Genomic DNA, 11,546 nt, shown 5'->3' on the forward strand with positions numbered 1-11,546 from the left:
TGGTGGTGGCATGCTGCTGTTTACTGATTTATGGAGTGATAAGTAGCAACAGGACGGAATCCGACGAGAGCCGGCTATATATACTCCTGAAGCTGCGTCCTCCCGATGGAGACACTTGAATCAAGCCATCTGCACTGTGGGCTGATCGGATTCTCAGTAACAACTGTTTCCAAGAGGACAGAGGCGAGGGTTCCAGATTTGTTGACTCTTGTTGTTCTTGGGGAGGCAGAGGGAGGGAGGGTTGTGCTTCCAGGACTTCCCGCTGGAGGCCATCTCCAAAGGAACCCAAGCCGTTCACTGCCAGCAGGATGCACTGGTGGTCTGGGGTTAGCAGCAGCATATGCCAGGGACTTCCAAGAGGCGTGGGGTCCAGCAGAAGGAATATTTCTTCACTCATATACACCCAAAAAAGAATTTTGCCTCCTAGCTTATTATAAGAACTAAAAGTACTCAGATATGATCATAGCATAGTCGAAGATTAACGATGCCCTGTGAGTGCAGGAAGAATTTTTAGCAGAGAGGTTCTAGAACAGGACCGTGACATCAGTGAGCAGCGCTCGGATCTGGGTACTGAGGATCGTCTTTCTTTGCCGAATCATAAACGCAGTCACTCACCCAGTGGGTGAGCAGGGGTTTGGGTGGGGGTGGGACTCGGGCTGTGGCAGTGTCTCTTGCCCCAGCAGAGGAGCGCTTCTGCACGGGTGGAGAGCTCCCAGTACACATGCCCTCCCAGAGCCTAGCTGTCCAAACCAAGCCCATTCTTCTTGAAGCCAGGAGGCCAAACAAAACAGTAAAATTACTATAAAGAACACACGGTTGGCCGGATGCAGGGGGCTGTCAGTAGTCCCACTACTCCGGAGGCTGAGGCAAGAAGATCACAAGTTTGAGGTCAGCCTCAGCAACTTAGCGAGACCCTGTCTAAATGTAGCTCAGTAGCAGAAAATCCCTGGGTTCCATCCCCACAAAAAATAAAATAAAATGAAAAATACACATGCATACATGGGTTGGCTCACTTTTCTTCTAGAACTGGCCCCTGCCCTGAAATTGCAGATCGTCACTCTCAAACGTTAGTGGAAGATCTTAGCTCTGCCACTCACCTAATGGCTAGGGTCCCTCCACAACACCACCAGTGCAAACAGAAGCCTGAGCTCCAAGCCTCAGGGACAGGGAACTTGCTGCCCTCTTGGAAGCCCTGCTCAGATGGGTGGCTCTCAGCACTGGAATGGTGCTTAGCTCTGTCTCCCTGCAGCTTTTGCCCATTGGACTTTTGCATCTGGAACCAGGAAGAACAACCCCTGGTCCACCTCTAAGACACTGCGCATGTGTCCTAAATCCCCAGGAGCAGCCGTTCTGCTTCCCAGCAGAAGCAAGCACCTGCTGGGAGCTCCCTGAAGCACTGCCCTGGGCTAGGTGCCGGTGTGCACTGTCTCACTCGTCCTCAGTCTCTCTTCAAGGGCGGTGCTCGATTTACAGATGCGGAAACCAAAGTTCCAAGACGTTCAGCAGTCTGCTGAGAGTTACTCAGCCAGCTTGGCACAGTGTGGACCTGAGCCCATGGCTGCCTGGCTCGGCATCAATTGCGCTGTCCTGATGGCTCCTGTGTACTTAAAATTCAATCCACACCCAATATTTGTAAGTCTGTCCACCAGTCTATCCCTCTCCCTCTCAGAGACTGTTCCCTTCTGCCTCACCATGCCAATCTCCATGACGTTTCCTAATAGCATTCACTTATTTCTCCAGAAGGGACCAGCAAAACTATAAAATGGGTATTTATAATAACCCAGCAGTGTCCCACAGAAGTGGAACAAGGGATATCACTAGAACTAGGGAATCACCTTCTATTCTGCCCAACAAAACTTTCAATACTCCCAGTAGAAAGCACTGAGCCAGGCACAAGGGATACAAAGACCATCACCAAATTGGTCATTTCTTCAAGGGAGAGAAGTAAACAAATCACCCTGAGACTTGAGGACCTCTGGGTGCAGAGTCCTGTGGTGGTGGTCTTCATCTGTTTTCTGTTGCTATAAGAGAATACCCGAGTCTGGATGATTTCAAATGAAAAGAGGTTTATTTTGGCTCTTGGTTCTGCAGGCTGGGAAGTCCAAGATTGGGTGGCCTCATTTGGTGAGCGCCTCCAACTGCTTCAACTTCCTGACAGAAAGTGGAAGGGTAAGCAGGTGCATACACAAGCAGGTGCAAACACAGGTGCTTTGCACAACCCGCCACTATGACAATCTGGTGCTTTGAGAACAAAACCCACTCATGCAAGAAAGCCGTTACTCCATTCATGAGGCTCCGCCAAGTGACCCGAGCACCCCCGTGGCCCCCATCTCCAGCACTGCCATGCTAGGGAACCACACACAGGGTAAGTTTGGGTGGGGACAAACCACAGCACACAGAAAGGTCCCGCCAGGTACCAGAATAGGCAGGGAACCTGGCAGACTGATAGAAGAGGGTCCCTCCCCACCTTCCTAAGAACAAAGCCTCCAACAAGGAGGCTGAGGCTGAGGGAGGCCCCAGGTTCTCCAGGACGAGCAAAGCCACTGAGGCAGCGGGACCAGAGCCATCCAGGAACAGACTGTCCTGGCAGCACCTGAAGTGGGGGGCAGAAGTACGGGCTGAAAATCAGCCATCAGGACGAGACAGGCAAGCTAAACCTTGACGTCTGGACTTGGGGGAGCCATTGGGAACATCTGTACAAAAGAAGCAGGCCTATGTTCTGGAAGGACATCTCCAGTGACTTCCAGAATAAGGTAGCACTGGCGGCATGGAACCAACATGCCTGTAAATGCCAGTCAGGGTGACGCTTCCTGACTGTCAGTTGACACTCCTCGTCAGGCTTGGCTCCCTGAAGACACGCATCCCAGGCAGGGTGAGCTGCTGGACTTGCACTTACCGCCAGTGTGTTGGTCTGGTGGAACCTGGTCCCATCCTCTTGCTCACATCCATCATGCCCCCTAGGCACGCAGCTTCGCGCTACGTGAAGGTAATAAACCTCTTTGTAAATATTCATGCCAATCACAAACTGATGAGAACAGATCAGAAGGCCAGGGCAGAGCTGCAACGCTGTCGCCAGACACTTCCCCCCAGCTTAGCGCCAACGTTCAAAGCAGCCCCTTTAAACAGACAGCTCTTTAATCGGTCACCACCCCACCCACTTGTCCTCTCTTCAGCAGACACCACGCTGCCTTTCAGCCTCTGATAGTTTCAGCTAATGGCACGAACCTTGCTCGTGGTGCGCTGCGGTAGCTACTGGTGTCTGCGGCCTCCTGTGCCCAGTGCTCTCAGGGAGCCCTGGTACCTTCCAGGTGCACGTTCCAGTGCCGCTTAGTTGAGAGGCCTCTTCATTCTGGGTTGGAAATCCAAACCCCCTTGTCTTCAGTTTTCCAAACCATTTACATTCCCCATAATTCACAAAGACCACCCGAAACCACCTGGACGCTCTCGGGTGACAGGTGTTGGCACGGGTATAATTTTTGCATCCCGGAGTGGCTCAAAGCTTGGCTTCACCCTCTACAAAATGGAGATGACTGTAATGGCACCTGATAGGGTGCTCTGATCACTCACGGCATCGTGCCCCCAAAGGCCCCGTGTGGGCACATCAGTAAACATCCCAAAAAATCAGAACAAGCCACTGTGTCACTTCATTTCCTCCTGAATGTCCCGTGAGCATCTCCAGGACTGTTGGCCTAAAAACCCAACTCAGCTCTTTTACAGGAAAACTTGGAGCATTCCCAGAGCCCCTGGCAGACACCCCCTCACCACTCATTGGCCAGAATCTCCCATGTCTACCCTCACCTGCGAGGGAGGCTGACTGTGAACATGCCCTTTGAGCTGGGTGCAAATATACCCAGAAGGAAACTGGGAAACTACTACAAAGAACAAGAAGGCAGTTTGCACTGGGCGGGTGGGGAGTGCAGCCACAGGGCCCCATGCTCATCTGGAGCGGGGACATTCTTACTTCCTTACACTCCAGACACTCACCAAAATTTCTCGCACATCCTTCGTGTTTAGTACAGTCAATGTGATTTTTTTGCCAGTTTGTTATTGCCTATGTTTTGGCTCCACAGTCAAAGTGTTTTCTGGCCTCTGCTAGGTATATTGGAAGAAAACAAGGAGTGAAGGAAATTATATTTGTTCTCAAATAAAACAGCCAAAACTGCTGCGAAACTACTTTGAAAAACACACTGTAGTTTTCTATTCCTTCCACATTCCCAGAACCAGCATTCACCTCCGTTTAGCAAAACCTCTCTTCACAGAATGGTACCTGTATGGTATGCAGGTAGAACCATCCTCCCAGCTTGGAGAAATTCCCATGCAGTCTGTGCTGCCCTGGCCTGCTTGGACAAGGGATTGCTACAGGTGTGTTAAGAAGACTTTGTAGCCAAGGGCAATGGTGCATGCCTGTGATCCCAGCAGCTCAGGAGGCTGAGGCAGGAGGATCATGAGTTCAAAGTCAACCTCGGCAACTTAGTGAGGCCCAAACAACTTAGCAAGAGCTGTCCCAAAATAAAAAATAAAAAGGGCTGGGGCTTTCTTTCTCCTCCAGCTGCCCAAAATGCCGAAAGGAAAGAAGTCCAAGGGGAAGAAGGTGGCTCCGGCCCCCGCCGTGGTAAAGAAGCAGGAAACCAAGGAGGTGGTGAACCCACTATTCGAGAAGAGGCTGAAGAACTTCGGCATCAGACAGGACATCCAGCCCAAAAGGGACCTTACTCGCTTTGTAAAGTGGCCCCGCTACATCCTGCTACAGCAGCAAAGGGCTATTCTCTATAAGCGGCTCAAAGTGCCTCCTGCGATTAACCAGTTCACCCAGGCCTCAGACCGCCAGCCGCCAGCTGCTCCAGCTGGCCCACAGGTACAGACCAGAGACGAAGCAGGAGAAGCAGCAGAGGCTGTTGGCCCAGGCCGAGAAGAAGGCTGCTGGCAAAGGGGATGTCCCCACAAAGAGATCACCAGTCCTCCGAGCAGGGGTCAGTACTGTCACCACCTGCGTAGAGAACAAGAAGGCTCAGCTGGTGGTGACTGCACCTGACGTGGATTGCATCGAGCTGGGTGTCTGCCTGCCCGCCCTGTGTCACAAGGCGGGAGTCCCTTACTGCGTCATCAAGGGGAGGCCAGGCTGGGGTGTCTGGTTCAGGAAGATGGGCACCACGGCTGCCTTCACACAGGTGAACTCGGAAGACAAAGGAGCTCTGGCTGGTGGAAGCTATCAGAATCAACTCCAATGACAGACGTGATGAGTCCGTCGCCACTGGGGAGGCAACGTCCTGGGTCCAAAATCTGTGGCTCGCTTCGCCAAGCTGGGAAAGGCAAAGGCTAAAGAACTCGCCACGAGATTGGGATGGACGTACACCGTTGGGTTTCTGTACATAAAAATAGCAAATTGTCCTTGATCCAGAAAAAGAAAAGGGCTGGGGATGTGGCTCAGTGGTTAAGCACCCCTGGGTTCAATCCCTGGTACCAAAAAAAACAAAACAAAACGAAAAAACAGACTTTGTTATAAAGTAATGTAGTCAAACATTATTGCATACAGAACATTAAAAGGTGTGAGGCATCCATTATAAATGCTACAGAATTATTGACATAAAAACATTTAAGGAAATCCAGACTGCAAAGTATCATATTCAGTATACAAATACATAATCGCTGATAACAGATGTGTGCAAGGGTGTTTATTTATAGACAGAGATGGGTCTGGAGCGGGAATAGGAGTAAAAATAGACAGAGAGGTTTAAAAAACATACTCACCAAAATTTTTTTTTTCATTTTCAGTACTGGGGATTGAACCCAGGGGTGCTCTACCACTGAGCTACATCCCGTCCTTTTTATTTTTTATTTTGAGATAGGGCCTCTCTAAGTTGCTGAGGCTGGGCTTGAACTTGCAATCCCTCCAACCTCAGCCTCCCAGTGGCTGGGGTTACAGGTGTGTGCCATGGCACCGGATTGATTTACTAAAATCTTGACTGTGCTAATCTCTGGACACTGCATTATGGATGACTTTTATTTTTAGTTTTGTTTTGTTTTCATTTTCTTGTCAATATACTCCAAGTTTTCTGAAATGAACCTGCATTATTTCTTTGTAACAAAAAGTTGAGTATTTTTTTTTTTTAACTTTCAAGAATTTTAGGAGACAATCCAGCCTTCTCATGCTTCAAGTGCTAATCAAAATACTACTGGATGAGACAAGGACCGTCCAACTTAAGTGGCCGCAAATTGGAAAATTGGAGGAAGGCTCTATTTATGACCCCAGAACCAACTGAAGAGGGGGAGCGAGTCACTGGCTCTGGTCTGCAGTTTTAGAAACACGAGGAGCAAAATAGAAAGACAGCTTGAACTGGAAGCAAGCGATACACAACAGGAGGTTTGCTTCTGCTTCCTCTCCTCAGAAGTCCCTATTCACCATGAAGTGTGACCCCATAACAATGGGGCTGCTCTCAGGGGGAGCTATCTTCCATGCTGAATGCTGCCACCTGTCCTCCAAGGCTCCGGGAGTAAACAAACGCCAGAAAGCTCATTGCTCTTCCCCTTTTGTTTCAAAGCAGAAAGGCTTTAATATCCACTGGTGACAATGGCCATGACATTCAAGTGATTCCTGTTTTACATGCAGTGCTGAGCTGAGTGCCTGCTTTATCTCACTATTCACATGACACGCCAGCCACTTGTCAGTTACAATTGCAGCAGGAAAGACCGGAAAGTCCCACAGCCAGGGCTAATGGCACCTCAGCTGACAAATCTGGTGTCACCGTGGAGATTAACCCCTGCAATCTCAGCCACACCGTGACCTGCCCGCAGAAGACTGGTTTCAACAAGTTACTCCCTGTGCTCAGGAGGCCCTGGGATCAAGATTTATAGGTGTGCTGCTGGAAATCACGACACTGCTGCCATTATTTACGCTGAGACAAGACATAGAAGAGGGTCAGAACCCACATGCCTGGCCTAAGGAATATGTGTAATAGCACCAGAGCCCCAGTAGTAAGAAAAGGAGACCTGGAAGTCACAAAGCATAACAGATGGCAGGTACCTCAACTGGGTTCTGGTTTCTGGCTGTGTGAGACATGTCGTAAGCCTGAGGAGAAAGTACAGGTGACTCAGAGGCAAAAGAGAATCACAGAGCTCAAGTCGGCCGTGTGGACAGTGAGGAGAGCTCACCAGGATCAAGAGATGGCCAACCAGAGGTTGACACTCCACTACTTGTGATTGGCCGAAACCCGGGTGTTGGTTCCCCCAAAGGGAGCTTCTAAGTTGAGCCTGGGTTTGCTTATGTGCTAAGTTAGGCTGAAGTTGGTTCTGGAGCAACTCAAAGAGCAGAGCCAGTCCCAGGCCTTCGGTGTTCTACTTATTTAACTTACAGTCCCCTCTCTCCACGTTCAGATCTTGCTGAATGTCTGTGAAGACCAGGTCCTGGGATGCAGCAGGAGTTCAAGCCATTTTCTCTTCTGTCCTCTCGTGCTGAAAATCGACCCCAGGACCTCGCACGTGCTAGGCAAGTGCTCCACCACTGAGGCACACCTCAGCCCTCAAGCGGCTGTCACTTCCATTGCTACCAAGCACTGGCCCCGTACCCACACTGAGGGATGATCCCTGCCTTCGAGGAACTCATAATCTTTCTAAGAAAATAATGTACAGGTAACAAAAGAGTCATAGAAAATTCAATGGTTTAACATGGCAATTCAAGAGCTGGCCCAAGGGACTATAGGGGCTGACTGTCAAAGAGGAGGTGCTGCACAAGACCACAGGGTGGGGAGGTGACGCCCACACTCCTGAATCGCCTTGGAGAGCTGCAGGCACGTGTGGAAGGACCACCCAGTAAGAGAACAGACCCAGAAACTGTGCACACACTTCCTCGCTCTGCTCCAGAGTCTCATTCCAGTGGGTTCTTCAGGTTGAATGGAGCCAGATATCTAAGTGGATTAATTGTTATTTATAACAGCATTTTGAACCATGAAGCTGGGTGGCCTCCCACCACTCTCCCTCCAGTAGATGAATTGTGCAGCCATAATAAACAAACAAATGGAACCAGCCTCCCTGCCAAGGATGCGCGGCTGTCTCTCTCCGCCATGCTCATCAATTAAAGGATTAAATAATGAATGAACTGGCAAAGTTCAACTCTCATCTTCAGACTCAAACTCCAAAGGTGCTCCGTGAACAGCCATGGGGAGTCCCAGCCCCCAATTTCCCTCACCTCCTCCCCAGGGGACGCCCAGCCAGGAGCAGGCCCAGGTGCACGGACACACACACTCGCAGGTCACAGCCTGTCCGCCTCCTGTCCCTGGTTTTCTCCTGATGTTAGCCTGGCTTTTTCAGTTAGATAACAAGTTTATCAAAATCATGAAGGGAAATGTATCTGTGTTGGAGGGAAGTGGTTTGAATGCTTTCAAAGAGGAGAGTTCTGGTCAACTTTGCCAGCAGTTCCAGCCTGGAGTGAGGCCAAGAAAGGAGGCCAGATACTCAGAGCATCAGGCCAGAAGACACCCAGTGGAACATGGCCAAGAGGAAGGACAGCAGCAGACAGGCACTTCCCAAGGCCCAGGACGCCCACCTGGAGGGGCGTGTCCTGCAAAGGACAGCGAAGCTAGGAGTGTGTCCCCTTGGGTTCGGCACAGATTTAGGAAAGGACGGGGAGCCCATCTAGGACGGAACACCGAGAGGCTGTCAGGAACACTGATCCATCGGAGCGCTAGCTGGCATTTATAAATCCTCTACAGTGCTCTGTGCCAAGCCCTTCAAAGATTAACTCGTTTAAGCCCCGCAAGAACCCTGTGGTGGAAAGACGGTGATTAACCTGATCTTTAAAATGAGAAATCTAGAACTCAGGGAAGTCCAACTACTTCACAAAAATCACACAGCTGGTACGTGGAGGAAGGGGACTCCAACCAGGCAGAGGGACCCCGGCGCCCATGTCATGCCACAGCCACTTGCCTCAGTCCTTCTATTTTTTTTTAACATTCCTAAACTTTTGAGATTTGCTTTATAGAGGAAAACGGCCACCTCCCTCTTCTCCACGAACTTCCCCTTCGTGCCAGGAGAACAGACTCGGACGTGGAGTCTCACGCGCACAGACATGCATAGAGGCCATGCACACACCGGCCTCTGGTCAAGGAGGGAGGCTCAGGTCTCTGGGGCACTCTCAACCCTTAATTCCCTCCCTCCACCTGCCCAGGATGGGGACGCGCTCAGCACGTGGCAGCTGCCACGCACCCCAGCCCATGCCTGTCTGCCGGGCACCAGGACAAAGCAAAGGAGTCTGCACTACCCCGTCCCTGCCCTCCCTGCCAGTGGGCTCCTGGGACCCCACTTTCCTTGGCAGAGTAGGTTGAGGGTGGTCCTGGGCAGAGGGGGCAGATATGCGCTCCGGGCCTTCTTGGGAACGAGCAGGCTCCTGAGGCCAAGGCATGTGTGGCAGCGGGAGCCGGTCCTGCGCCTCGGAGCCCCAGCTGGCCCTCAGGGAAGCTGCCATGCTCTGGCCCCTGGTGCTGCATGAAGAGTAGAGCCGCCTCTGGTCTCCCAGCCACAGCCGAATGCCTGCTGCTACCCAGCCTCCAGCCTCAGTGCCTTCTCAAGGGGGCCTCAGGCCACTGCCACATCGCCTCCAAGTTCCCTCTCCTCCCAGAGGCACCACGGCAAAGGCGCACAGCCTGCAGCCCCCAGGCCCGGTGGTCAAGAGACCCACAGAGAATGGCCACCCCTCTGGAAGACCACAGGGATGAATTTCCCTTCCAACACCAATGCGGCTCCTAGTCCAACAGTGAAAAGTTGTGTTTTTTAAATGTCAAAGTCATAGATCTCTGCTGTTTGCATCCCTTAGAAAAGAGAGGAGACACTGTCCCTGGAAAGAAGGCTGGTTAGGAACAGGTTTGCCTGGGGACAGGGGAAAGAAGGCATCCAGAGGGCGCATCAGACAGGCTTCCCCTGCCCGGGAAGCCTCTTGCTAGTTGCAGCTCCGGCTGGAGGTCATCACCTGGGCACGGGACTCAAGGACCCCTCTTCCCTCCTGCCTCAGTCCTCAGCAGTACTTCCTCCCTTATCCACAGTCCCTTTTTAGAGAACTGTCCCTAACCCCACCCAGCTACAGCCACAGCCAGGTTTGGGCATCCAACTAAAAACCGCTCTCTGGACCACAGCTAATTAAATTCTCCTGTTGAAGAAACGCTGTTACAGAGATCCAGACCTGTGGGCAGGCAGCTGGTGTGGGACTCAAGGGCAACACTCAGCACAGGGGTTCAATCCCCAAGGTCGCCACACGTGAGCCGTCCGGATGTGGGCCATGACTGTATGCCTCAGTTTCTCGTCTGTGAAACCGAGATCCCGACAGTTACTAGCCTCTGGGGTTCTTGTGAGAATATTTCATGGCAAGCACTCGGGAGGTGACCTGGTTTGCAGCAGGCTCTCCGTAGATGTAAAGCTGTGTAATTGTTTCTGTGACCATGATAACAAAGCCACAGAGAGCCAGCAGTCACACCCGAACAGCATGGGTGAAACTGCCAAGAGAAACCAAGAAACAACATGGCCAAAATTGAAGAAAACCAAAAGACCTCTCTGCTGCCTTTGCAGTTCCCTGGATCCCAATCTCCGTCTACAACCGGCTGCCTCACGATTCTCCTATACCCTGAGCACAAAGGCCTTCCTTCTTAAGTTAGCGTGTGGAGTGTTTCCGTTCTTTACTAGAAGGAGATGCCCAGCTGCGTCTCAAGGCCTCCACCAATGGACCACGCCGTGCAGAATCAGCTCATCCGTCCTGCTGTTCCCTGGGCACGCTGGGCCTCCCATCCAGGAGACTGCAGGAGGGGGTTTAGCTGTGGGTAGAGGTGGGACAGCCTGTGGTTCTTCTTTTTCAAGGGTCTGCCCTGACTCCTTTACCACAGCCCTATCCCTTCCATCTGTCCTGCCAGATGTGTCCTCTTTCCAGCACACCAGGGTAAACTTGAACAAAGTAAGAGAACCAGGAAAAGAACAGCAGCCAGTTAGAAGTCAGCAGGTAGTCTGAGTCATTTCCCCAGCAGGGGACTGAGCTCTGAGGGTGGCCAAAAGTCTTCATGACACTCCCACTTTTCACCTTCCTCCAATTTACGAGTCCCTCACATGCTCTCCATTTCATACCTAATCCCTGTGCGGCAGCTAGGGCTCAACACACAACCCAAGAGAGGGCCATCACCCCAAGAGAGGATGACCTCACAGCATGCTTCCAGCCTCTGCAAGAAAACATTATCCCAGGGACATGAGGTCATGCTGCATACCAACAACAGCCCGAGATGGGAAGAGATCCAGTGTAGAAAACCTCTTCCTTAGCTGTGAAGGATTTCCACTGACACTCTGCCACTTCATCCTTACAAGAACCTTCAGAGCTGGGGCGTGCTCTGGCTGATAACGCTGCATAAAAGTTGCCCAAAACTTACTGATGTCACACGGTTATTTGATTTCCTTGTGATTCCATGAGTCAGGAATCTGGGTTAGCTAAACTGAACGGTTCTCATTTGGAGGCACACACAGAGGCAGTCAGATGTCAGCTGTGCTGTGGTCATCTGAGGGCTCAGCTGGCCTGGCTGTCC

At 51.5% G+C, this 11,546-nt stretch overlaps 1 long non-coding RNA gene and 1 pseudogene across 2 annotated transcripts; one reads left to right on the plus strand and one right to left on the minus strand.

Moving 5' to 3' along the window:
- Positions 1-2,065: 2,065 nt before the first annotated feature.
- On the minus strand, positions 2,066-11,319 carry LOC306649355. The gene is made up of 3 exons (XR_013760631.1): positions 11,235-11,319; positions 2,897-2,976; positions 2,066-2,151 (listed from the first exon to the last, which is right to left on the minus strand). It is a non-coding gene; the product is annotated as an uncharacterized lncRNA (long non-coding RNA).
- Positions 4,559-5,393, plus strand: LOC306649237 (large ribosomal subunit protein eL8-like; annotated as a pseudogene). The gene has a single exon. The product of its transcript is annotated as a large ribosomal subunit protein eL8-like (transcript).
- Positions 11,320-11,546: the final 227 nt, after the last annotated feature.

This window comes from Sciurus vulgaris, assembly GCF_902686455.1.
Source record: "Sciurus vulgaris genome assembly, chromosome: 18".
Classification (NCBI taxonomy): domain Eukaryota; kingdom Metazoa; phylum Chordata; class Mammalia; order Rodentia; family Sciuridae; genus Sciurus; species Sciurus vulgaris.